The sequence below is a fragment of the Microcebus murinus genome, chromosome 2 (assembly GCF_040939455.1).
Source record: "Microcebus murinus isolate Inina chromosome 2, M.murinus_Inina_mat1.0, whole genome shotgun sequence".
Lineage (NCBI taxonomy): Eukaryota > Metazoa > Chordata > Mammalia > Primates > Cheirogaleidae > Microcebus > Microcebus murinus.
The window spans coordinates 82,859,081-82,884,000 of record NC_134105.1 but is presented as its reverse complement, the minus strand read 5'-3'; the positions used below and the strand labels follow the sequence as shown (position 1 = coordinate 82,884,000).

Here is a 24,920-nt window from a genome sequence, read left to right as displayed (position 1 = left end):
TAGTAATCCCTAACCGCCTCCTACCCTGCTTATTTAAATAGCTTAATTAGATGTTTCAGTAAGGGTATCCAACAGCCCCTCTCAAAAATACTTCTGCACATTCCTTTTAAAAGGCTATGAAATTCATAGCAATTTCTAATTAGAATACACAACCAGGATGATTCTTCTTTTAAACTTCATTGTATCTAACAATGTTAGATGTGGAAGCAGCAGAACGTTGAATGACAATTCAACGTTAAATAAGGTTGAACTTTCCTCAAAATTTCTACGATTATTTCACCATCTGTGTTATATTACCTTCTCTATTTAATCATCAAAATGAACATAAATCCTTAAGGATGAGACTACCAAAGAAGAAACAGAAGAAATACATCAAAAAGTTTCAATTCTTTCTTCTTTACTTCCTTTATTCATGAAAAAAAATCCTCCTGGAATGTACTTTCTATTCCTAGCTTATTTATTAGTATTGGGAATTCAGCAATAAATACAAAAATAATTGTCCTCGTGTAATTTACATTATGGTATAGAGGAGACAATAAACAAAAATAAACGAGAAACAAGGAACATATTTTATCTTAAGCACTGGTAAATAAAGAGGAGAAAAAGAATAATTCAAGAAAGAAGTATGTATGAAGTTAAAATGTTAGAATGGGCAATGAAAGCTTCTTTGAAAAATGGTATTTGAATGTAAACCTAAATATAATACAAGCTCACTTCTCCAAGTCCATCAGGCTTAATGATCATGAGAATGTCAGCCTGGCTCCAAGTAATGAGAAAGAGAGAACAGAGGATTGAGGCAGAGACCATTAGAAGGGCCTTATAGATCATTTTAAGGACTTTGACTTTTACTCTGATTAAAAGAGATAGCTATTAGTAGGTTTTGTGCAAGGAGTGACAGGATCTGACATATATTCAATACTCATCTTGCAGAGGGGTTCTTTTTGTCTTGGGTTTGTGAAACTATCCATTTATACAGTTAAACTTCCAAATACACATGAGAGCCACTTATATATCACAAATTTATATAACTTACCCACAGTCTCTAGAATGTGCATGTCACAGTTAGAAGACCAATAGTATCACAGAATTTCTATACAGCACAAAAGATAAATTTTTAACAAAATGTATTCTACAGAGATATCTTAATGATTGTGTTAAATACTGCAGAGCAAAAGTTAAATACAAAGTTAGAAAAGTCATCAACTGCATACATTTTTAAACTTAAAAGAAGAGATCTGAGAAATCAAGCCAATGCCCATAAATAAGTCTTTGATAATTTATACAAGCTGCCAAGAATTACTATGAACTTTTCATTTCACATTTACTTTTATGCCTACTGCTTTTTTTGTACTAAAATTTTTTTGCCCTACCCAAAGATGGTGAATATTTATCTTGTGCCTTCTTTTACAAATTTTCTTTTTATAATTTTAGCTTATTTTTAGGTCTATGTCCTATTTCAGTGAGAGTATGTGGATGTTTGTGTGTGTGTGTGTATGATTCTTGTGAAGCAATATTCAAATTTACTTTTTTCCATCTGGATATCTAATTGCCCCATTTGTTGGAAAAAAATATTTTTTCCTCACTACTTTGGCAATTTTATTGAAAAACAACTAATCTTATATGTGTTCATTCATTTACAGGGTATTTTGTTCTATTGATCTGTGGATAATGCTACAGTGTTTTGGTTACTGAAAGTGTATAGTAGTTCTTAAAAATCATGCAGTTGAGTCTTCTTTGCTGCTCTTTGTTGTTTGCCTATTTGGGGATCTTTGCATTACTATATAAGTTTTAGAATAAACTTGCCATCTAAGTTTTTGGAAAGTATGGTAGTTTATGTTTGGAATAGGTAGGTTTGGAAGATTTGTCTTTAGTGTAAGTGGGAGATAATTTGTAGGGTTATGTGAGGGTATTCAGGGAGGTGAAAAGGCAGGTGAATCTGAAGGTGAATGAAGATACATGTTTTAATATATGTGCGTGAGCATGTGCATGTATTTTTGTGTTTTATATATGGTTATAGCTTTTGGTTGTTTGTTTTTCATAGATTTACTTCTGTGATATATTTGATCTTCTTTGATCTATTGTACATGGTATCTTTAAATAAAAGATATTTTCTAAATATTTTTGATATAAACATAAATTGACCTAAATAAAATAAAATTGACCTAAACAATTACGAAATTCAATTTATTTTAACTGTTGTTCCATTCAGTCAGCCTGATAATCTCACTAGTGAATTCTAATAATTTATCTATAGATGCATTTCTATATACAAAATCATAAATATTTAAATAATTCAAGTTTTTTTTAATACTTATATACTTCATTTATTTTCCTTGTTAAATGACCTAGCCAGATTCACCAATACAATGTGAAATAAGATATGTGACAGCATGAATCTTAGTTTTTTCCTTATTTGAAAAAGAAAACAGGTTGTTTGATGATTTTTGTTGTTTTGTTCTTTGTTTAAGATATTCTACATGAAATTTAAAAAGCATCTTTTGTTCCTAGTTTGCTATAGGATTTTTTTTTCAATTATCAGTGGTGAAATTTGTTAATATTTATTCTTCATTTAGTAAGATGATGACATGTTATTGATCCATCTCTACTCATAAAGTGGAAAATTCTGATTGATATTTGAACATTGAGCAAGATTTGAATTTCTCATATAAACTCATTTTAATTATAGTATATGATATTTTGCAAATTGTGGTTGGTTAATATTTTATAAATGATTTCACTTGTACTCATAAGTGAATTTGATCTAAGTTTTTTTTCTTATATAGCTTTGGTTAGTTTTCACTATTAAGATACTATGGACCTCATAAAACTCATTGGGACATATTTAATTCTCTTCTATTATCTAAAACAGTTTGTGCACTCTGGAAATTTTTCCTTAAGTATCAATATTTAGAAACATTCAAGCTATTAGGTCAAGGGATTTTTTAAAAAATGAATTTTAATCTTACAGATTTCATTCCATTAGTAGATACATAAAAATTGTGATTTTTAATTTTTTGTGTCAGTTTTGATAAGTTAGGGTTTTCTGGGAATTTTTATATTCAATTCAAAACCTCATATATGTTGACATTAAGTTATACATAAGATCATCTAATAATCTCTTTAAAGTCTGTATAATTTTTAGTATTATACCATTTCCTATTCCTGATATTCACAATATACACTTCTCTTTGCTCATGATTAGGCTTCAAAGGTGTATGTTCATTTTTGTTTAGTTTTTTTCAGAGCAATATATATCCAATGCTAACCAAAAATTCCATTTTCCTTGTCATTTTAGTTTTCTGGGCATCAATGTTCTTATCCATAAAAAATTACCATGTTGCTTTGATTAAATATTTTAAGGTTTAAAATTATATGCAAAATATTTTTAAAAGAAATGTTAGTTAAGCATCATAATTGCATTTAATGCATCATTAACATTAGTAAGCATCTATTAACTTCATTATCAATTCACTCAAAAAATATAAATAAGCATTTATAAATATGGTCATTCAAAACAGGATTTCGAGATTCTAGCCAAATACACCAAAATAATTATGTTAATGATTAGTAAAGAGAAAGAATGGCAGATGCATTTCATAAAAAAATTTCTTCTAATTTGGAAGTTTTTAAAATAGTTTTTCCACTGAATTATAGCTATTCAGTATGTTTGCATACAGTCTATCAGTATGTTCCAATAGTACATACTTTTTATTATACAAAAATGAGAGATCAATAAGAATTCCAATAAACTTTAATTGAACAATATTGATTTTAGTTGAAACAGATTGGAACTATGAATCAATTTTGGTCATATATTCTAATTAAAACTACTTGTATACATACTTTTGCATTTTATACTGATTAGCTAAGTTTAAATATAATGTTAAAAGATTGAAAATTTCCTTTAAAAGCGTAACTTCTTTGTGAAAAATATATTTCTTTTGAAACATCAAATTTTTATTTTTTACAGTCATTACTCTCAATATTAATTAGTTTTAAAAGATTAATTTTGTCATGGTTTGTTGAAATAGGTGATGAAAATGTTTATCAGGTGATTTTGAGAAATATGCTCATTTTCATGCAAATTACCACTAATTTATCTGAACAAATTGTGAAAATAAAATATGTCTCCTGTGAGTTCAGTAGATGCAAGCATATCTACTGAAATCATTTAAAATAAATTGGTTATTTGAGTAGTTTTGGGTCATTTTTCTATGGCCTTTAAAGATTTGACACTTTGAGATATATAATATCAATCACACATGTAAACATATCATACATAAGCATTTTCTATTTCCTTCACACTGGCAAAACAATATTGCTCTTGGAAGTGCTATGCTAATTAGACTTCAAACATCATTTTGTACTATGTTACAGATGTGTGATATGTTTAAATAACTACATAATTGAATCGGTATATACATCATTTTGTTAGAATATTTATTTTCTAAAGGTATATTATGGATACTTTTTATGAACAGTGGGTCATACATTTTGGAGACATTTTAGATTTAGTGTCCAAATGATTTGAAATTGCCATCTGACAGACCTAGCTCAAGGATCATTTATAAAGATCCTATATTCTAAGCACTGTCAAAGTTCTGAGAGCTGTGACAACAAAATTTGGGGAGTAGACAGAAAATATACAAGTAAATGAATAATGTAACTTCAGATGGAAACAAAATCCACACATAAAGCACAATGATATGATAGAAAGTAGTTTGTAATAAAGTGAGATTACTTTAGATGGGAAGGAAAACAATCCTGAAAAAATAACATTGAAGAAAGAGCAGAATAATAGAAAAAAAAAAAAAACTATGCATTAAAGAATCTAGGCAAAAAGCATTCCAAACAAAGGGAATAATATTTGAAAACATTTTTAATTCAGAGTACTTGGTAGAGCTGGGGGTCACACAGGAGGGTATCGTGTTTCCCTGAATATAAGACAGGTCTTATATTTATTTTTCCTCAAGAAGACATCCTAGGGCTTATTTTCAGGAGATGTGTTATTTTCCCCTCCAAAGCAGCACTCACAGGATGGCGGGGACCTGACAGGGGTAGCCGACCTTGTTGGTGGGGCTTCCCGCACCTTTCCTGTCACCTCTGGGATAGTAGCTGTCACCATGGGGCAGATGAGAAGGGCTGCTGGGCTTCTTTACCACTTCCTGACGAGATGCATGGGTTGTGCAGATACGCTGCGTAGCCTCGCCCATCACTAGGTCTTATTTTCAGGGTAGGGCTTATATTGCGCAAATGCTTAGAAATCCTGCTAGGGCTTATTTTATGGGTAGGTCTTATTTTCGGGGAAACACGGTACTATTATGTGGAGCTTAGTGGCCAGGGAAGGGAGGCACAAGATGAGGTTGGCGAGCTGGGTGGAAGTGAGCTCTTGCACATTTGTAGGCTATGATAGTAATTTGAATTTAATTCCAAGTTCTATAACAAGCCATTGGAAAGTTATATGTAGAGAAGATGATTTGTTTCATATAATACAAAATTACTTTAGCTACAGGAAAAGGAAGCATGGAAGAGCAAGAATGCATGCAGAGAGACGGGACAGACTATTGCAGAAGTACAGATTACAGATAATATCGGTTTATTGTAAAATTATTTCAATGGAGATGGGGGAGATGGAAAAATCAAGGAGTACACATCCTTCAGGTGAATAAGATTTGTTGAAGGATTGGACTTAGAAAGTGAGAGTGAAAAGAGGAAATAAGGATAATTGCTAGGCTTTTCACTTGAGTAATTCAATAGCTGTGAAAGAGACTAAAAAGAGCTGGAAGGTGGTGAGATAGTTAATTTTGCAGCCATTAATTTTAATACAATTCCTGTATTTTAATACAGTTGCTGTTTATACAACAGTGCACTTGTCAAAAGGGTGGTTGAATGTACAAGACTCAAGTAATTGGCATTAGTCAGTATAAAGCCACGGGGCTGGTAAAGATTCTCAAGAAAGAGCATATAAATAGAAGGGGAAAATGGGGCCCAGACACCATTCTTTACTTTGAGATGTTATGTTAAGAGCCTTATACGAACAATGAATTCCAAATGTTACCTGAATTTAATCAAAGTGCCATTGACCTACTATTTGTGGTCCTGGTTCTGCAACAATAGTAATAGTTTCTAAAGCATACTTAATGGTTATTATGTGTCCAGTGCTGTTCTAAGTGCTTTGCTTGTTTAAACTAAGCAAAGTTCTGTGGTTTGTCCTAATATCCCCATTTAAAAGATGGAGTAACTCAGGCTAGATAAAATTGATAACTTTGTCGAATGTGCTTAACTAGTAAGTGGTAAAACCAGAACTAGGATCCAGGCAGTTTAATATGAGAGCTCATTCTACTTGAAAAGTTATGTTTGCTTAGTAAATATATTGGGCTTAACTTCACAGAAGGCTCATAGAAAATTTTTTGAAGACAGTAGGATTTGTGTAACACTGATTTTAAACCCTGGCCTAATTTTCTACCTATATTCATGTCTGCTGCTATGTGACTTTGGAGCTTAGCTCCTCAGATCAAAAGAGGACTTAGGTTTACTTACCCCTTCCTCGAAACTGTGAGCACCATGTGATTAACTTTGGCCAGTACAATATAAATACAATAATACCCTTGAAACAAGATTACAAATATAGGTAAATGACAACTTGATCAATTTTAGATTCTACTTGGAATTCATTGTGCCAACAGGATATTAATAGAATACTTTAAATTAAAGAATGGTATACGAGAGAGGCCTGGCGCAGTGGTTCACACCCTTAATCCTAGCACTCTGGACGGCTGATGCGGACCGATCTCTCAAGGTCAGGAGTTTGAAACCAGCTCTCGCAAGAGCGAGACCTCATCTTTACTAAAAATAGAAAGAAATTAATTGGCCAACTAAAAATATATAGAAAAAATTAGCTGGACATGGTGACACATGCCTGTAATCCTAGCTACTTGGGAGGCTGAGTCAGGAGGATTGCTTGAGTCCAGGAGTTTGAGGTTACTGTGAGCTAGGCTGATGCCACAGCACTCTATCCCAGGCAACAGAGTGAGACTCTGTCTCAAAAAACAAAACAAAACAAAAAAACATGTAGTATATAGGCCCTCTTTTCTTCTCTCTCTATATGCTCTTATCTTGTGATTGGATCAGTCAGAAGTGACAATACCATAAATTATGCCATAAGAGAGTCCTTGCATGCTTCTGCTCTGTCTTTCAGAAGCTTGCCACCACCAAAGTACAAGCCTGGACCAGCCAGGTGGAGGATAAGAGAACAGACGGAGGCAAACTCAATTGTCCAAGCTGAGGTCATTCTATTATACATCAGCCCAAAGATGACAGTAGGACCCCCGACCTATGAGACAGCCAGCCAAGATCATCACATCTGTCTGTGTAATCGATAGCTGATCACGAATGAATGTGTGAGCTCAGCCAAGAACAGAAGGTTTGTAGTTTATTTCATTCTCAATAAATTTATGTATTTATTTACTCTCTAAGAGTCAAAAGTTTTCTAAATTGATTTTTAACTATTTCAGTTAACCCCATAATAAAACAAAAAAGTCATAGCATCCAGTTAAATATACAGATACCTTTTTCTGATTATAAAACATCAATATTGTAGTAAACTCACAAACAGAAATTTGTAAAATGCAATAAAAATATGTATCAAATCAAGCTGTATGTTACATTTATAAATATTGCTTTACATATATTGACAAAGCAACTCTTCCATCCAATATTTGATCATATGGATAATTTTATTAAAGTTATATTTTTTAACTGTTTTATTTGCACTTCTTGATTATTTAAGTGGTTTGAACATTTGCTCTTTATAAATTTTTACTTTTCCTCTACCTAGATTCCTTAGCAATAGTTTTGTGGTTCTATTCAGTATGCAATAACCTTTAACTATTTTGATTAAGAATCCTGTTAAGTTTATTGAAAATATATGCCCAGGTATTCTGCCTTAATTCAGTTAATAAGTACATCATTAATTAATTATTTTAACACTTGTTCTAATAGTTTTTCAGGAAATATTTTAACATGGGAAAATCAAATACACATTTGCTACAATTTTCTAATTTTAAAATTCTGATTCTATTTACATGTAGCTCTTCAATCCACATGCAATTTATTTTTAGATTTTGTTTGTTCATATTAATTGACCTTTTCCAAGTTTTTAAATAAGATGTTTGCCCAGCTCAAGTCCCCGAATCATTGTTATGTTTGTATTGCTTTGTAACTTCCTTAAACATATTATTGCATGTTTTAGTAGTTTGTATATTTTTTATTGTTAAATAATATTCCATTGTAAAGATAGACTGTGATTATCCATTCAATAGTTATTTACCTTTGGGCTGCTTCCTGTTTTGGACTATTATGAAAAAAGCTGTTATGCATATTTATGTGCTAATTTTTGTGGACCAATGACTTTTATAGCTTAAAGGTAAATACATGAGAGGGATTGCTTATTTATATGGTAATTTCATGTTTAATTTTATAAGAAAGAGTCTTTCTTATAAAGAGTCTTTTTCAAAGTGGCTATACTGGTCTACATTACTACCCACAATGTGTAAGAGTTCCAGTTGCTCCACAGCCTTGCTAACACCTATTATTTTCAGTCTTTTTAGATTTTAGCCGTTCAAGTGGTATCTAGTGATATCTCACTATAATTTTAATTTCATGACCAATAAATTTGATCATCTTTTAATGTGATTATTAACAATTTGTGTATCTTCTTTGATGAGAAATTTATTGAAATCATTTACTCAACTTTTATTTGGGTTATGTAGCTTAACATTGAGTTGTGAGGATTCTTTATACATCCTCGGTCCAAGTTCTTTTGTAGATATATATTTTTCAAATATTTTCTCCCAGTATATTCCATATATTTTTATTTTTCTGACAGTATATTTTGATAATCAATTTAAAATTTTTTAAAAATATCAAACAAGATAAATACAAACAAAATTAAACTAGTTCCATCATGGTGAAATGGTTGGGAAAAAATGAGAAGAAAATCTTACAAGCAGGTCAATAATTGAAAAATAAAAAAACATAAAATGATAGAGTACCTTCAATTTAGCACCAATAGAATTGACAGCTAATTGTCAAACAAAACACATATTTATTAGTTTTTTTGTTATTTCTGCCATAATAAATTACCACATACCTAGCTGTTTGGAACACCATAAATTTATTATATCATGGTTTCATAGCTCAGAAATCCAGGCTCATTCATCTTGTTTCTCTGCTAAGGGTTTCACAGGTTGAAATCAAGGTATCAAAGCTGCACTGGTATTGGGAGAATCTGGGAAGAATCTTCTTCCAAGTTCATTCAAGTTATGGCAGAATCAAGGTCCCTGAGGTCTTTACAACTCCCTATTTCTTGACTGACGGTCATCTTAGAGGTGCCCTCATTTCCTACAAGCTTCTCTCTAGTTCTTGCACATGCATCCTGACACAGCAAATTCAGCAGTGAAGCTTCAAATCCTTCTCACATTTGCAATCTCTCTGAATTCCTCTGCTGCCATATCTCTTTTGCACCCGACTTCTTCCACAATATGTCTTTGACTTACTCATCTGCCTTCCTATTCTGTTCTTAAGCATTCCATTGGGCCCACCTCAATAGTCCAGGATAATCTAAGTATTTTAAGGGCAGCCACTAGTAAAATTAGGAACAACTTCAGGGTCTCTCTACAGTAGCATCATGATTAATGTTCAAAATACCAGTGGACAGGAATCATCAGAGGACATCTTCAGAATTATGCCTATCATACCACAGAAGACAGTCATATGATGTCTTCACAAGACAATTCTCAAAATGGAGTTTTATGAGAAAGAATATCCATATGACAAACGTTAAAAAGAATGCAATTTTATTAGTTACCAGAGAAATGCAAATTAAACCAAATGCCAATAATACTATACTTCCAATATTCTTTAAAAAGACTATTAGCACCAAGTTATGTTAAGAATATAAAATGACTAATATACTGTTGATGGGAGTACTAATTGGTAAAACTACTTTTAAAACTGTTTATACCATCAAATAAAGCTATATACATAACATTGGCTCATCAATTCTACTTCTAGATATGCATCACCCCAAAATTCTGATGCATATTTACTAAATAATTTGTGTAGGAATGTTTCAAGCAGGATGTTTCATAATATTCCAAAATAAGAAATACAACAAAGGTCCATACTTTGGTATATTCATTTAATGAAATAAAATATCATGATAAGAATGAATAATCTATAACCATTTGCAACAATGTAGATGAATGTCACAAACATAAACTTGCACCAAAGGGGAAATAAGACATAAAACAATGAATTGCATGATATTATTTATATAAAGTATAAAAGTAGTAAAATCTATTGGATTTCTATTAAATGTTAGAATGCTTAACAGAGATCATGGTGACTTTAAGGAGACATATGGAAATTTTGAAATGCTGATGACATTTTGTTTCTTAATCTGGGCGTTATTTTCAATTTGAAATACTCATCAAGTTGTGTATTATTAATAATTTGTTATTTTTCCTTATACATATTAAAATTTAATACAATTTATACATACATAAAAGCAGTTCTGTTTTGAATAATGGCAAATTTTCTCATATCCAAAAATAATTCCCTCAGATATGAGGCAAAGGATGGGAATTTGTAGCCTTTGCTCTAAAATAAGTAAACAAGAAGAGTCATCTATGATTCTCATCTAAGCTGTAGGGGGAAGGGTGGGTCTTTGTAGTAAACCATTTCCAGGAACACAAAGGACAGTGGTATTTCTTAATCTTTGCTGTCTTCTAGCATCACAGGGCTTGGGCAAAGTTCAATATTGTCACATTGTAACATTCTTCAAATTAGCATTTCTTTTATGAATACATACTGTAAAAGTTGTGGATATAATATTCACTTTAATTTTAATAATAGATCTTGTGGAAAGTAAGGGAACAATAATCTAAGTACTTTCTTTACCTTACTAAAGAGACTTTGTAAAATCTAGTACAATAACTACTTAACATGTCTATCATGATCTCTCTTCAAAATATCAAACTATCTCAAATAAGCATTTGGCAAATGCTAGATCAATTAAATTAATGGTTGAGTTCACTGAAAATTATTTGAACTGCTGAAATTCTGTGTTTTTGATTACCAAGAGGTTTATATATTTTATGCCCTGGATTGAGAGAGATAAGATTCCATTTGATTAAGAAAGTTTAAATACCCAATATATTTTGGAAAATACATTAGGGAAATATCCTTTTCTGCAAAGTGTAATCACTGAGATTTTCTAAATAGGAGGATAGTATTCTTAAATTGGGTTTTTATTAAAAATTAAATATCAGCCATGTGGATATTTTATTACATGGTAATAAAAAGCCATATGTGACACAAACTTATATAGGGATATGCTCACTCAAAGGACAGCCAACCAAAGCAGCGTCCTGCCCTCTTAGAAAAACAAATCTGATTTTTCTCACATACTTGTACACATGTTTAACTGAAATTGTGGAATTCATTGTTTTACTACATGGAATTTTTTTCTTTGCTAGAAAAATATTAACAATTAACCTTCAAGATCCTTAAAGTAATCTTGGTATAGATTCTGTGGTATGTCCAATTATTTTAGGGCCAGTATATTGATAGCCCTTAAATAATCTATTCCCCAGCCTTTCATTGAACATGTATATGTCACTCTTTGGCAATGTCAGTGAAAGATTTACTTCCTACAAAACATTCAAATTGTCTGGAACAGGGAAGTAATGATAGAAATATAAATTGGGATTAGATTGTTGTCTATTTAAAATCAACAAGATATATGACCCACTAGGTTGGGTAATAAAAACTCTGATGTTTACTCTGATGTTTACAGTTTGGACTAGTGAATGCTGATGTACATCTGCTAACATGTGAGCATGAAGGAAGGAGCAGTGCCCTGGCCTTCTGCAGCAAGTGGTGTGGGAGGGAAGGAGGATCCCACTTCAATGACATCTCTGGCACCTCTTTGCTCCCACTTCGCTCTCTTACTTCCAGAACATAACAAAGTTGGTTATCAGAGGTCATGAGAGGACAAAACTTTGAGAATGAACCTAACCAGCTAGAAGATGGAAGGCTGAAGAAAATTCACTTACATTTTTTGAGTTTCTATTCTGGTAACAATCACTCTGAAGTTGTATTTCCTTTGTTCTTTATGATTATCTTTCCTTAACCTCTTTGCCTTTTCTCTTTCCATTTATTGTTACTATTCCAGTTGAATTTCGTTCTCAGCCTTAATTATCATACTTAACAGTAAATAATAATTCTGTACTTATTTTAATTAATAAACTCAAATTGTTTCCTCTGCTTGTCAGTTTTTTTCAACTCATTTGACTTTGTTTAAATATTACATCTTTGATTTAATGGTTTCAGTAATTTATTTCTATAGTATATAGCACTTGTTATAAAAACTAGCAGTTATTATTATTTTTGCTTCTTGTTGTTTGGCTTACATTTTTCTCTAGCCTACATTTTTTTTATCTAGTTTTGCAGATCATATTAGTTTTTGTCATTTTGTTATTTTTGTATATTTGCATAATTATCAGACTATTCTGTCTTAATTTTGCTCTTGTTTAAAGTGGCATGCTTAAATCTAAGCTTCCCATTTAGTTCTCTGCAAGATAAATATGGATTCTTTTATTCTCATATTCTCAGTACAGTGTGAGGGTTAGAAACTGTGTTAAATCTACCTTTTTGAAGCCCAAGGAGTAAGCCACTTCTTTAGGATTTGACTTTGTTCTCTTTTTAAGTCTTTTTTTGTGTGTGTGTGTTATATACTAGGTCATTCCATTTAGGTTGGGATATATCCTATCACAACAGACTGGAACCTCGAAGCTTTATGTGGCATAAAGTTTTATAGCAAGTGCTTACCTTAGAAAGAGTTCATCCTTATTATTCACACTGTACCCATATGTACACCTTGTCCATTTCCCTTACCCATCACTAAAAGTTCAAAAAGTGAAAAGTTTAGAGGATCTGCTGGTTTTGGCATAGTCTTTATTAGTACATTAAAGGATCAAGGAATCTTACTTGGAGTTTTCAGTGTGTTTCCTTGCCTCAAATTGCTATTCTTTCAGGGGATCCTAATATATGGATTTTCTCTTTTAAACAATACTTTTAAGTTATTATTTATTGTTGCAAGAGTTATCCTCTGTGGTTATAATAATTGCATTTTCTTCCTCTTCTTTATTCCAGACTGGAGAGAGAAAATTGTGAAAAGCTGTTTCCTTCTGCCTCTGTTGGGATATTTGATATTACCTCTAAGATACTTTTCAGGGACTCTTCAGAGAGAATTAGGGAGATTTTCCCAGATTTTGTCAGCCCAAGTTTCACAAGAGTAGCTTCTAGGAAGAAAGTATTTATTTGTTAAATTAAAAAATGGTTTGTAAAAATTAATATCTTGCCACTCCCCTTCCATATTTTCCTTAAAACAACACTTAGGGTTATTTTATTTCCAGAAAACTTTCTTTTGTGTAAATCTTAATTTGTCTAAATCTTTGTCTAAATTTGTCTAAATCTTAATGTAAACATAGCTTTGCTAGAGTAGGAGAAAAGGAGACATCACTGAGAGAAGATGTAGAGGCTTGCAGAGTGGGTGCAAGTATTGAAATAAACAGCCCTCAGGCAGAAGCTAACTAGGCTACTAAGCTAGGAGTTAGATGCAGGGGCTTGCAGAATGGGTTCAAGTCTAACTAAGAGGGCTAATAACCATAGACAAGGCCTAGCTTCAACCAGCTTGTCAGCTACCTAGGTCTCCTCACATTAACTTTGGCTAATTAAAATATCATTTGCATTGTGGTTTTGAAGTTTCTTTGTGCTTGAAATTGCCATGACAGTTCCAAGACAAAATGGGAGGAAACCTAACTCTGAGAATTACTACACAAATTCTTAGTAAAAACTAATCCCTTAGCCAGGAATATTTCCCCTTTCAATTAGTGAAACTTCATAAGACCCAAAACCCCTTTCAGGACAGCTGCTCTTTTTTGAGCCTGCCCACTCTCTCTCAGGACAGCTGCTCTTTTTGAGCCTGCCCACTCTCTCTCTCTCTTGAGAGAGTGTACTTTTTTGCTTTCAGTAAAAGCTGCTTGCTTGGCTTACATGGTGAATCCTGAAATTCTTTTCTTATGACAATCCCCAAGAACCTGAAAGAAACTCCACTGAGAAGACAGTAACAGCTTAGTATCTCAAAATTATACACTGTTGGTAGGACTGCAAATTTGTATAATCTCTATGGAAAACAGTATGGAGATTCTTCAAAGAAACAGATGTAGACTTACCATTTGACCCAACAATACTGGGTATCTACCCAAAGGAAAAGAAGTCATTTTATAAAAAGGATGCCTGTACTCAAATGTTATTGCAGCATAATTCACAATAGCAAAGATGTGAAATCAATCTACATGCTCATCAATTCATAAGTGGATTAAGAAAATGTGGTATGTGCATACACACACACACACACACACACACACTATGGAGTACTACTCAGCAATAAAAAGACATCAATGTCTTTTGCAGAAACTTGGATGGAATTGGAGACCATTATCCTAAGTGAAGTATTTCTGTAATGGAAAAATAAACACCATATGTACTCTCTAATAATTGGAAGCTAATTGATGGGCATCCATAGGCACATATAGATGTAAAGATCATAGGAAATCAAGAAGGGGGAGATGAAAGGGGATGAGTAAAACCTACCTATCAGGTAGAATGAACATGATTCAGGTGATGGACACACTAAAAGCCCCAACTTAAGAATTGTATTAAATAAAAGGTATCCATGCAGCAAAATATTTGCATCACCTTAATATTTTGAAATAAAAAAATTCTATTTAATATCTCAAAATTTTACTTCATATTTATAGCTTCTACTATTTTGTATAAATATTTAAATTTAAATCACTTCTGATTTCAGCTGAATTTTCTTTGAAAAATTATGTCAAGTTGTTTAATCAGGATATATTTTTGTTTTACATCAGATACTACTCTCCAGTTGTCTAGAGGTTGGTCGAGCAAGGCAGGTTTTCATTTGTCTATGATCAAGGCATCTGTACTATAGTGGGTTGAATAGTGGCCTCAAAAAGATAGATCTAAGTCCTAACCCCTGGAACCTATGAAGGTAATGTTATTTGGAAAAAGAGACATTGCTGATATAATGCAGTTAAGGAACTTGACATGAGATCATTTGTGTCCTCATATGGAAAAATAATGGAAGATGACACATACACAGAAGAGACACAAGAAAGAAAGCCAGGTGAAAATAAAGACAGATATTGGATTTATGCTGCCACAAACAAAGGAACACCTGAAATCACCAGTACCTGGAAGATTCAAGGCCACATTCTCTTCTTGTGCCTTTAGAGGGAACAAGTCACTGCCAACATCTTGATTTTGCACTTCTGGCCTCTAGAATTATAAGAGAATAAGCTTCTGTTGTTTTAGGCTACCATGTTTGTGCCAATTTTTTGGTGTAGCATTAGGAAACTAATACATGTACTTTGATTGGGACCCTCTTACAGACACAGTGTTATTTATGGGCCATAAATTCACTACCCCTACATAGTTGCCATAGTTGTCTATTACTATCTCTAATTTCTCATCAGTTCTGCATTTCAGATTTTCTGCGATCTCATGTAATGCAGTGATACAACAAGAAACTGTGGAGACAAACTTCCTATTTTCAAATTACAGCTCTACTACTTACTAGCTCTGTAACCTTCAACAGGTTACTTAATATCTCGTAAGTTTCTACACCAGAAAATGGGCACAATAATTACACCTACCTTATATGCTGTTAGAAATAAATAACTTAATATACTATTAAGTACTCAGATCAGTATCTAGCATGTAATTACTGCTAAATGGGATAGTTATTTAGCTAGCATGATTTTGTAAAGGAGGAACAGTTATTTGAAGGATAAAAATTTTACTAAGGATAAACACCATCATTTGCAATCTCATTTAGCAGAGGTGATTGAACAGTAACCACTTACTAAAAGTCAATAGTACTGCTAAGGATGGTAGATGAAATGTGTTCTCTGTCTACACAGTGGGATGATACTTCACATCAAAATGTAAATATAAATGAAATTGAAAAGATTTGTCATATTTAATTCAGGAAAATATGATTAGACAAATGGATTACATGATGTAAATCTTCTTAATCCACACATCTTATAGATAAAACAGACCTAATGTCAATTTCAGAATTTAATTATCTGAAATATGTAGGATATATAATAAATATATTTAGATATTATTAAATTCAGAAAACTGTCCATTTGATAAAAGGCTCACAGGATTTAATGTGTGTAGTATTAGGGCTAACCTGTATTTCGGGGCATAAATTCAGAAAGCTATATCAACCTTTAGAGGGATAATATCACATGAATAAAATTATATAGAAAAGGCCCCACCAATTTTGGCATAATAACATACATTTAAGTAACACATTGAAATTTTAATATATTTTAACACAGTAGACAGTGCGGACAGTGACCCTCATAATTATCCTGTATGGTAAAAATTTTGTTACTGATAATAAAAACTAGGCTCAGAGAAGTCTTTTCCATGACTTCTTGCCCTCTGATTCATTAGAGGAAACCCTACATTAACTGGTCATCCAATTTAACTCACTTTACTGAATAGGAAGAGTATAAATTTAGGATTAATAGAATAAATAGCTTATATTTAGATAATAGTGCAATTATAGAGAATGATGTTTTCCAATTCAGTTACCTTTGGGCTAAGGCTTATTGCTCTTTTGAATAAAAATTATAGAACTCAAATGAATTTCAATGGGCTGTCACTTTAGGTGGGTTCTGGAATTGTCAGAACTTCTATGACCTAAGTTCTATGCATCATGTAGATTTGGCTTAAAGTGGGGTCGAAAAAAGCATCAGGGAATTTAATTAGGAATAAAGGCAACCAGCCTTCATTTTGAAGAGATGTATATTATTCATTAATTCACTCAACAAAGACTGAGTGAGGACTGACTAAATGTCAGAAATTTAGCATATATATGCTAGCTAACAAAAATACTTTTTCTTACTAATTTAAAAGTAGTTTGGCAAAGAACTGCTAATGTAATCTATTCACCTTATCTCTGGATGCTACAACTGAATTGTCATTAATTCAAATGCCAAATAGCCTGTTTCACTATCTGTGCTGTAAATTTTACCTGGTTGGAGAAGAAAAACAGTACATCTAGTACAATTTTTTTTTTGTTTGTTTGTTTGTTTTTGTTTTTGTGACAGAGTCTCACTCTGTTGCCCAGGCTAGAGTGTCATTTGGACAGCCTAGCTCACAGAAACCTCAAACTCCTGGGCTCAGGCAATCCTTCTGCCTCAGCCTCCCGAGTAGCTGGGACTACAGTTATGCACCACCATGCCCGGCTAATTTTTCCTATACATATTTTTTAGTTGGTCAATTAATTTCTTTCTATTTATAGTAGAGATGGGGTCTCGCTCTTGTTCAGGCTGGTTTTGAACTCCTAACCTTGAGTGATCATCCCACCTCGGCCTCCCAGAGTGGTAGGATTACAGGTGTGAGCCACTGTGCCTGGCCTTAGTACAGACTATTTTAAAACAAATTATTTCATTTGAAAAAATAAAACAATTAAGTTTTCACCAAAATGGAGAAAATACCTTTTGAGGGCTTTGCCAAAAAACTATTTTTCACAATAATCAAGGTGGCATCAGCAAGATGGTGAAGTAGTTTTCAACTCTCACAGAAACACCCATGGATGAGATTGCATTTCAGAAAGTCCAATAGAGAGGTCTGAGCATATGATTGGGGCAGAAGTATCTAAGAACAGTTGCCTCAAAGAAGGTAAGAAGAACCATTTCACTTTACTCACATCATCTCTCCTCAAAGGTGGCACAGCTTAGTGCCAAGAGAATACCTCCTTAGGCCACAATTTCTCTCAATGGGGAAAGTGAGACTGTAATGAGCACCCAGCTTCCCCAGCCAAGTGAGATGCTACATAAGAGGCCTACCTCTTCCTCATTCCACTTCAAAATGCCACAACTAACCACTGCATGAACTACACCTTGAACCTTGTAGTATGCATCAGCTGCAGATCTCCCTGATTATTCCATGTGTGCCCTCATCAATTTGTGTACCCCACAACTTCCATATAGCATGCAAGAGCCTCTGTAGAGCATGTACACAAATAGCTGACTCCACCCGGCTGGACTGGGAAAAGGCACGTGCTTTGACCACTTCAGGTATTGTCCTAGTGAAAAGAAATAGGAAGTTCTTAGTACAAAGCCCAGCTTTACAGGACAAAGGGAAGACATATAATCCAAAGACTCCTCACCTCTGCTGAGAGGAAACAAGAAAACTAGAGTAGACGTTACCATCGAAAATGTCCAAGAAACCCACATAATCCACAGACAAACTGACTGGTGAAGATCTTTCTCTCCTTAAGCCAGTTTATGAAGACTAGAGAAGGTGACTACTCCTCAAATGTGAAGACAGCAATGCAATACTTCAAGGAACACAAAAGAAATCAAGGAAACATGATGTAACCAAAGGAACACAATAATGTTTCTATCTATAACCCTTACAATCGAGTTCTACTAATTGGACAACAAAGAATTCAAAATAATTGTTTTCGGGAAACTCAGCAAGCTGCAAGAGAATATAAATAGACAACTCAATGAAATCAGGAAAGCAATACATGAACAAAGTGATAAGTTCAACAAATAGGTAGAAATTACAAAAAAAAAAAAAAAGAATAAAACAGAAATTCTTGAGCTAAACAATAAAATGAATTAAATTAAAAAAAAATGGCTGAGAGCTCTTCAAGAACAGACTCAATCAAGCGAAAGAAAGAATCCATGAGGACAAAGGAAGGTCATTTGAAATATGTCCTGGGATAAAAAAGAAAAAAGAATGAAAAAGAGTGAAGAAAGCCTACTGGATTATGAGACATCATCAAGCAAACCAACATATGCATTAGTGAAATCTCAGAGAAAAGAAATAGAAAAAGAGGCAGAAAACATCAATAGAAAAGTAATTCATCACATGCAAAGGAACTCCTGTAAGGCTATCAGTGGATTTCTCAGCAGAAAGCTGCCAGGCAAGGGAGAGTAGAATGATATATTTAAAGTGGTGAAAGAAAAAAAAAAAAAAAAACAACAGCCAATCAAGAAAACTATACTTGACAAAAATTATCCTTTAAAAATAAATTAGCTATAAAGACTTTCCCTAACAACACTGAGGGAGTTCACCACCACTAGACCTGCTTCACGAAAAATGCTAAAAGGGAGTTTTTCAAATTGAAACAAAAAGATGCTAACCAACAACATAAAAGCATATAAAAGTATAAATCTCACTAATAAAGATAAATATATAGACATATACAGGATAATGTAATATTGTAATGGTGGTACATAAATCACTTTTAACCCTAGTATAAAGATTTAAAGACAAAGGATTTGGAGTAACTATAACTGATAATATTTTGTAATGGATAGACAATATAGAAATATGAAATTTGGATACTCTTTGCTTCAGCAATATCAACTACTATGCTCCCTCATCCCTGTATATGTTTACATGGTCTGTTGTTTCTAGCTGGCATGATTTTCTTTTACTTTCTTCTTTTGACCTAATTTATCCTTAAATACCTAGGATTTAAGGTAAATACTATGGTATCCTATCTAATAATGAACTTATGAAATTTATGAGAAAGCAAACAAGAAAATAAAAGGAATAAAAAAGTTTGTAAAATATTAGACCTGTGATTGAATGTTCACTTGTCTTGACATAAAAAATATGTTATGACTCCTCCAAGCCATAGCTTCATTTAAATTTTTTTCTTCCCACTTATTTATTTAACCTGGGTTTAATAATTAGAAGCATAGTACAGTTTGTTTGATCACATTCATTACTACAAGATAGGGGTTACCAAACTCCTTTGTAAATGGCCAGATATTAAATGTTTTCTGCATTACAGACCTTGCATTCTCTGTGTCAATCACTAATTCTGCCATTGTAGCATGAAAGCATCCGTAAACAGTACATGGATAAATGGGGGTGGCTATGTTCAAATAAAACTTTGGTTACAAAAAAGATCATAAGCCAGGTTAGGCCCATAGGCCCATAGGCCACTGCTAAAGAATAACTTCACTTAAGTGTTGTAATAGACCTTCCAATGAGTTAAAAGCAGATTAAAAAATAATAGGGCAAATTCACAACTATAATGAAAAAGAAAAGCAAATTATATTATTTAGGGCACTTGGGATTTTCTTTCCAAAGTATTTTTTTGAAACAAACAAACAAAACAGAGTTTGTCAACAATTATTTTTAACTTATATAAAAAAATAATGTGACGTAGTGGATTTGATACTGAGTTAAGATATCTGGCTTTAAATATGATTTCTGTCCAGGGACATCAAAATTGAATGTAGGAAACTCATCTTATCTTTTTGAGGTTTGTTTCTTCTGTCCTGAGAAATATAGAGTAGTCATAATCTTAAAATGAGAAAAGTAGTATAAATATATTTTGCTTAGTATAAAATTTTGTATGAAAGAAATTATATTTATAGAGTTGTTCCAAAGGCATTTTTAGTATTTTAGCTTCATTATTTTTGGAAACAATAAAGTCAGGTGAAAATTGAGACAATTTGTGAAAAAGACCTAATTGACAAAGATGTAATATATAAAGTTCAAAAACAGTAAGCTTGTAACAGTAAGCTGAGATATATTATCTTGTGCAAAATTAATGGAAAAGTAGCTTAATCTAATAAAATCATTGGTCTTCACTTGTCCTAGGTAGCACTCTGTTCATTCCTTTTCTAGGAAGAGAAAAATAAATACCCCAGCAAAGCTATGCAGTGGTACACAACAGTATTTTCTTCTTTTTCTTCCCTTCTGGTTTCAGTACTATAATTTCACATAGCTTAACAAAACTGCTGCAGTTATTATTCTATGCAATCTGAATGCCCAGTAACTTAAGAACAAACTCTCAAAAAAGTTTTAATCATTAAAATGTTATGGAGATAATCAAAATGGCTAAAGGTTACCTGTTACAGCTGTGTAGCATTAACAAGCAAGAAAGAACTACTAATTACAGTAATTAAAACAGGAAATTGAGAGGAAACACTCAGGTATATTGGGCTTATCACTGTTTTATTTAAAGATACTCTTTAAATGCTCTATTAAAGATTATTTAATTAAGAGGAATAAAATTTTATGGTTACAAATTTGAGTTAATTTGAGCAGAGAAATAGCCATGTTGAAATTGATGTGCAGTCAATGAGACCAAGGCTTATCCAAACAAAATGTGAGTTCTAAATGGAGTCTCTCAGGCATATTAGTACCACATTTAATTTTTGTCAAATTTTCAGCATTTCTGCATTTTCCCCAAACTAACCAATTATAATGCTTCTTTACCACAATGCCATTATTTCAGAAGTTCCCTTGTGCCTTTGGAGTCTCAGTAATTTTATTCATGGCATCCATATCCCAAGAAGATATACTGAACCATTTTTTTAATCTAAAGTCATTTTTGTTTACAAAATACCATTTTCAACAATTTCTATTTAGACTTACAAATCATCCTGTTCTACGTCCATCCTTCTCTTATGATAAGTCTAACAGCATGACTATGTTGTACTATAATTTATTTTATTAAGATTTTCTTTGATTGTCATGATTTTGGTTATTTATGAACCAAGACATATTTTTAAATCTTTAAAATATTTTTATGAATAGAAGAAATAATATCTGTAACATACCCAGTATGTCTTACAAGAAAGCAATATTACTTCAGAGTCCTATGGCAGACAACTGTTTCTACTTTAAAAGCAAAAAAAAAAAAAAAAAGATTATGGTACCATGAAGAGCTAGAACAAATATAATATTTTTCACATTGTGACTATGTAACTATTGGTCTCAATAAATACATTACTGCCCAAAGACTCATAGCTCATTAGAGAAACACTGTCAGTTTGTAAACAAGTACGAAAACCAGCAAGCTTAAAGGTCAACCTTGATCAGTAGAATAATTTTAGTCAGAAATGACTCAAATCCCAGGTATCCTAAATCACAGGTTGAAAAAAAAAGTATGAATTGGGAGCTTTGGAATGGGGGATATTTTTTCTTTCATTGATTCTTTATTTAAAAATAAAAAAATTTAAAAGGATATTATAAAAATCAAATTTATTTGTAAGCCATATGATCTATGATAGACTATCCGTGATTTCTTGGGTGAAGGCTGAAAGAAGACATGATTAGCTCATTATAATTATTTTCATAAGAAATAACAAATATTTGTTGTTAGTAATTATAAAAACAAAGGCAAAACAGTGGTATGGTTTATTGCAATTTGTATTTTATAGCATATTATTAAAGTAGGTGAAAATAATATAATTAGATTCCTTTCTTAGACTATAGCAGGGAGAATTTCATGATTTCAGGTCTTGGGTTGCTCTCTAATTTTCAAAATATTCTACAATTTAATATAAAATATTTAGTGTTGAGGACTCTTTCTTCTGAATGAATATTCCCCAGTATTCCTTAGAGCAATGGTGTCTTTCAATCTTTTTGACAGATAAATGCTAGAAAAATTACATTTTTAATTGTGATGCAGTGTACATGCATAAGTGCATATAAGATTTACACACACACACACACAATGACCTTACAAGGTGAAATAAGCTCATACTTATTCTATTCTATGCTATCTTATCAGTTTAATTAATAATACTATTATATTATTTATCATTAAGAAGACAAGAGGTATAATTAAGATATTACCCCTTCTCAAATTAATTTAACCTATTCACTAAATTCGCAAAACATTTCCTTTGAGTATCGAGATCTGATATTTTCCGTTTAATGCTTAAGAACATGTGCTTTGAAGCTAAGACAGTCAGAATTGTGTTTGAATACCAGTTCTCTCATATATTATCAATTTATTTCTGAGTTTGCTTCCTTATTTACAAACCTATGCTATTAACAATTAACATTTGGGTTTGTATATATGTTAAATTATATGATGTGTGAAAAACACTACCTATAACAGTAAGTCAATAAATGTTAAATGATATTAATGCTGATGACTATGTTCCAAAATACAGCATTCCTTCTGCAAACAAGTTTATCTGTGTTCTGTTCCTCTTTTGCTTCATCATATCTTTCTCCCTTTATTGTAGGCTTATTATTTTAATGACTATGATCTCATTGATAGGACTCATGTTCTCTGATTTAAATTATATCTTTGTCAATTACATGATCATAATTTTTATATTATTGGATAAGAATAACATTGTTAATAATGATAATCAAAAAATAATCTGATTACAGAGAATTTTATGAAAATCTACACATTTATGAACATACATAGTGGTATTAAACAAACATAAGTACTCTTTGGTGGACAACCAAAACAGATCCTTGCAACAGTGTGTTACACCCTTCTGACAATTATTTTCCATGCTCCAAATACCAGACACTCTATAATCTGTTATAAATTAAACTAAGTACTTATTGAAAAATTTTAAAAATATTTCATTGTTACTTGCTCAAATACTGATTAGGTAGTATTGCATTTTACAAATTCTAATATTATGTTCTCTTTTTAAGTTCTACATTTAGGAGATAGAGATCTGCTTCCATGACAATGTAGTTTATGTCAGATCAATCATTCTATCAAGAACAACTAGAAAAGCTGAATATGAATTAAGAGTTTTTAAAAAGTTTTTTAAAGACAGTAGAAAGTGTCCAACCAGAACAGTCAGGCCTTGAGGTGCCAAGATTAGGAAGAGTAAGGAAACGCATTAAAACAATTCTGGGTTGTTATGTTTCTTTTTTTCCTTCATGCATTGGTCAATTCCTTAGGCTTCTTTAACCTAGCATAATTATTCTGAGGTTAATCCATGTTGTTTCATGTGGTTTTTAATTCCTTCCTTATTGCTTAGTAGTATCCTGGTATATGAATATTGCAGCTTTTTATTCATTCACCTGTTGAAGGCTATTTGGTCGTCTTCTGGTATTTGTCTATTATCAATAAAGAATAAAGCTGATTTAAACACTTAGGGAAACTCTTTACAGAAATTTTTCCATATAATCTAAGTTGTTAAATTATGGGCACAAAGTTGTTCATAACTGTAGTCGGCAGACTTAGGGTGGCCTCTATGACCTTCAACTCCTGACATTCTTGCCCTGTTCTTGCCTCGTTGTGTGGGCAAGACCCTGTAACTTGCTTCTAGCAGTTAGAGCATGGCCAAGTTGAATGTATAGGATTTTATAGTTTTTTTTTCCACCAATAACTCCTTTTTTTGGTACACTTCTTTTACTTGCTTTTTTCTCAACTACAATACTTCTATTTTAACATCTCAATGAATTTTGTAATAGATATCAGATACCTCTGCTTACTGCCTCCTCTCCTCTGTTGTTGAGGTTGTATAGGGACATAGGGGCCACAGAAGAAAGATCTGCTTTCATCATACATTCCACATTCCAAAGACTGAAGACACAACCAACTTTAATACTGATGCTGAGTGTTTCTGACTGATTCGGGACCCCCAAAACAAACAAAAAATCCTAGTACATTTCTATAGACAAAAATCAATTCCTCCAAATAATCTAACTCCTGTCATAAGAAATTTCCTAGAATACGCTTTTTATTGCCTCTTCTAGGAAAGATGAAGAACCATTGTGGGACTGAGATTGTAATAACTGGCATCAAGGACTCAATGCTACAAATCTTGGTTCCAATCTCTTACCACTCTAGTTTATTTCAGTGGTAGTGAATTGGGAGGAATAATGTAATACTGAGGAAATTCTGTAGGCTACGGTAATTAAGCTCCAGTTTCACTATTCTCTTAAGTTTATGTTTACCTATAGCCATAAAATTATAACCATTCTATAATTTTTAATTTTAT

The 24,920-nt window shown here is 32.4% G+C and overlaps 1 long non-coding RNA gene across 3 annotated transcripts in view; it reads right to left on the bottom strand.

The window, feature by feature from the left end:
* LOC105861922 (uncharacterized) overlaps window positions 1-24,469 on the bottom strand; it is a 156,679-nt gene extending 132,210 nt beyond the window's left edge. For 2 of the 3 annotated variants that reach the window (XR_012923704.1, XR_012923705.1), the window contains exons 1-2: window positions 24,402-24,469; window positions 15,345-15,429 (exon numbers count right to left, since the gene is read on the bottom strand). This is a non-coding gene — a long non-coding RNA (uncharacterized LOC105861922). The remainder of the gene's footprint in view (window positions 1-15,344; window positions 15,430-24,401) is intronic. The other variant, XR_012923706.1, reaches the window with a different exon arrangement.
* Window positions 24,470-24,920: the final 451 nt, after the last annotated feature.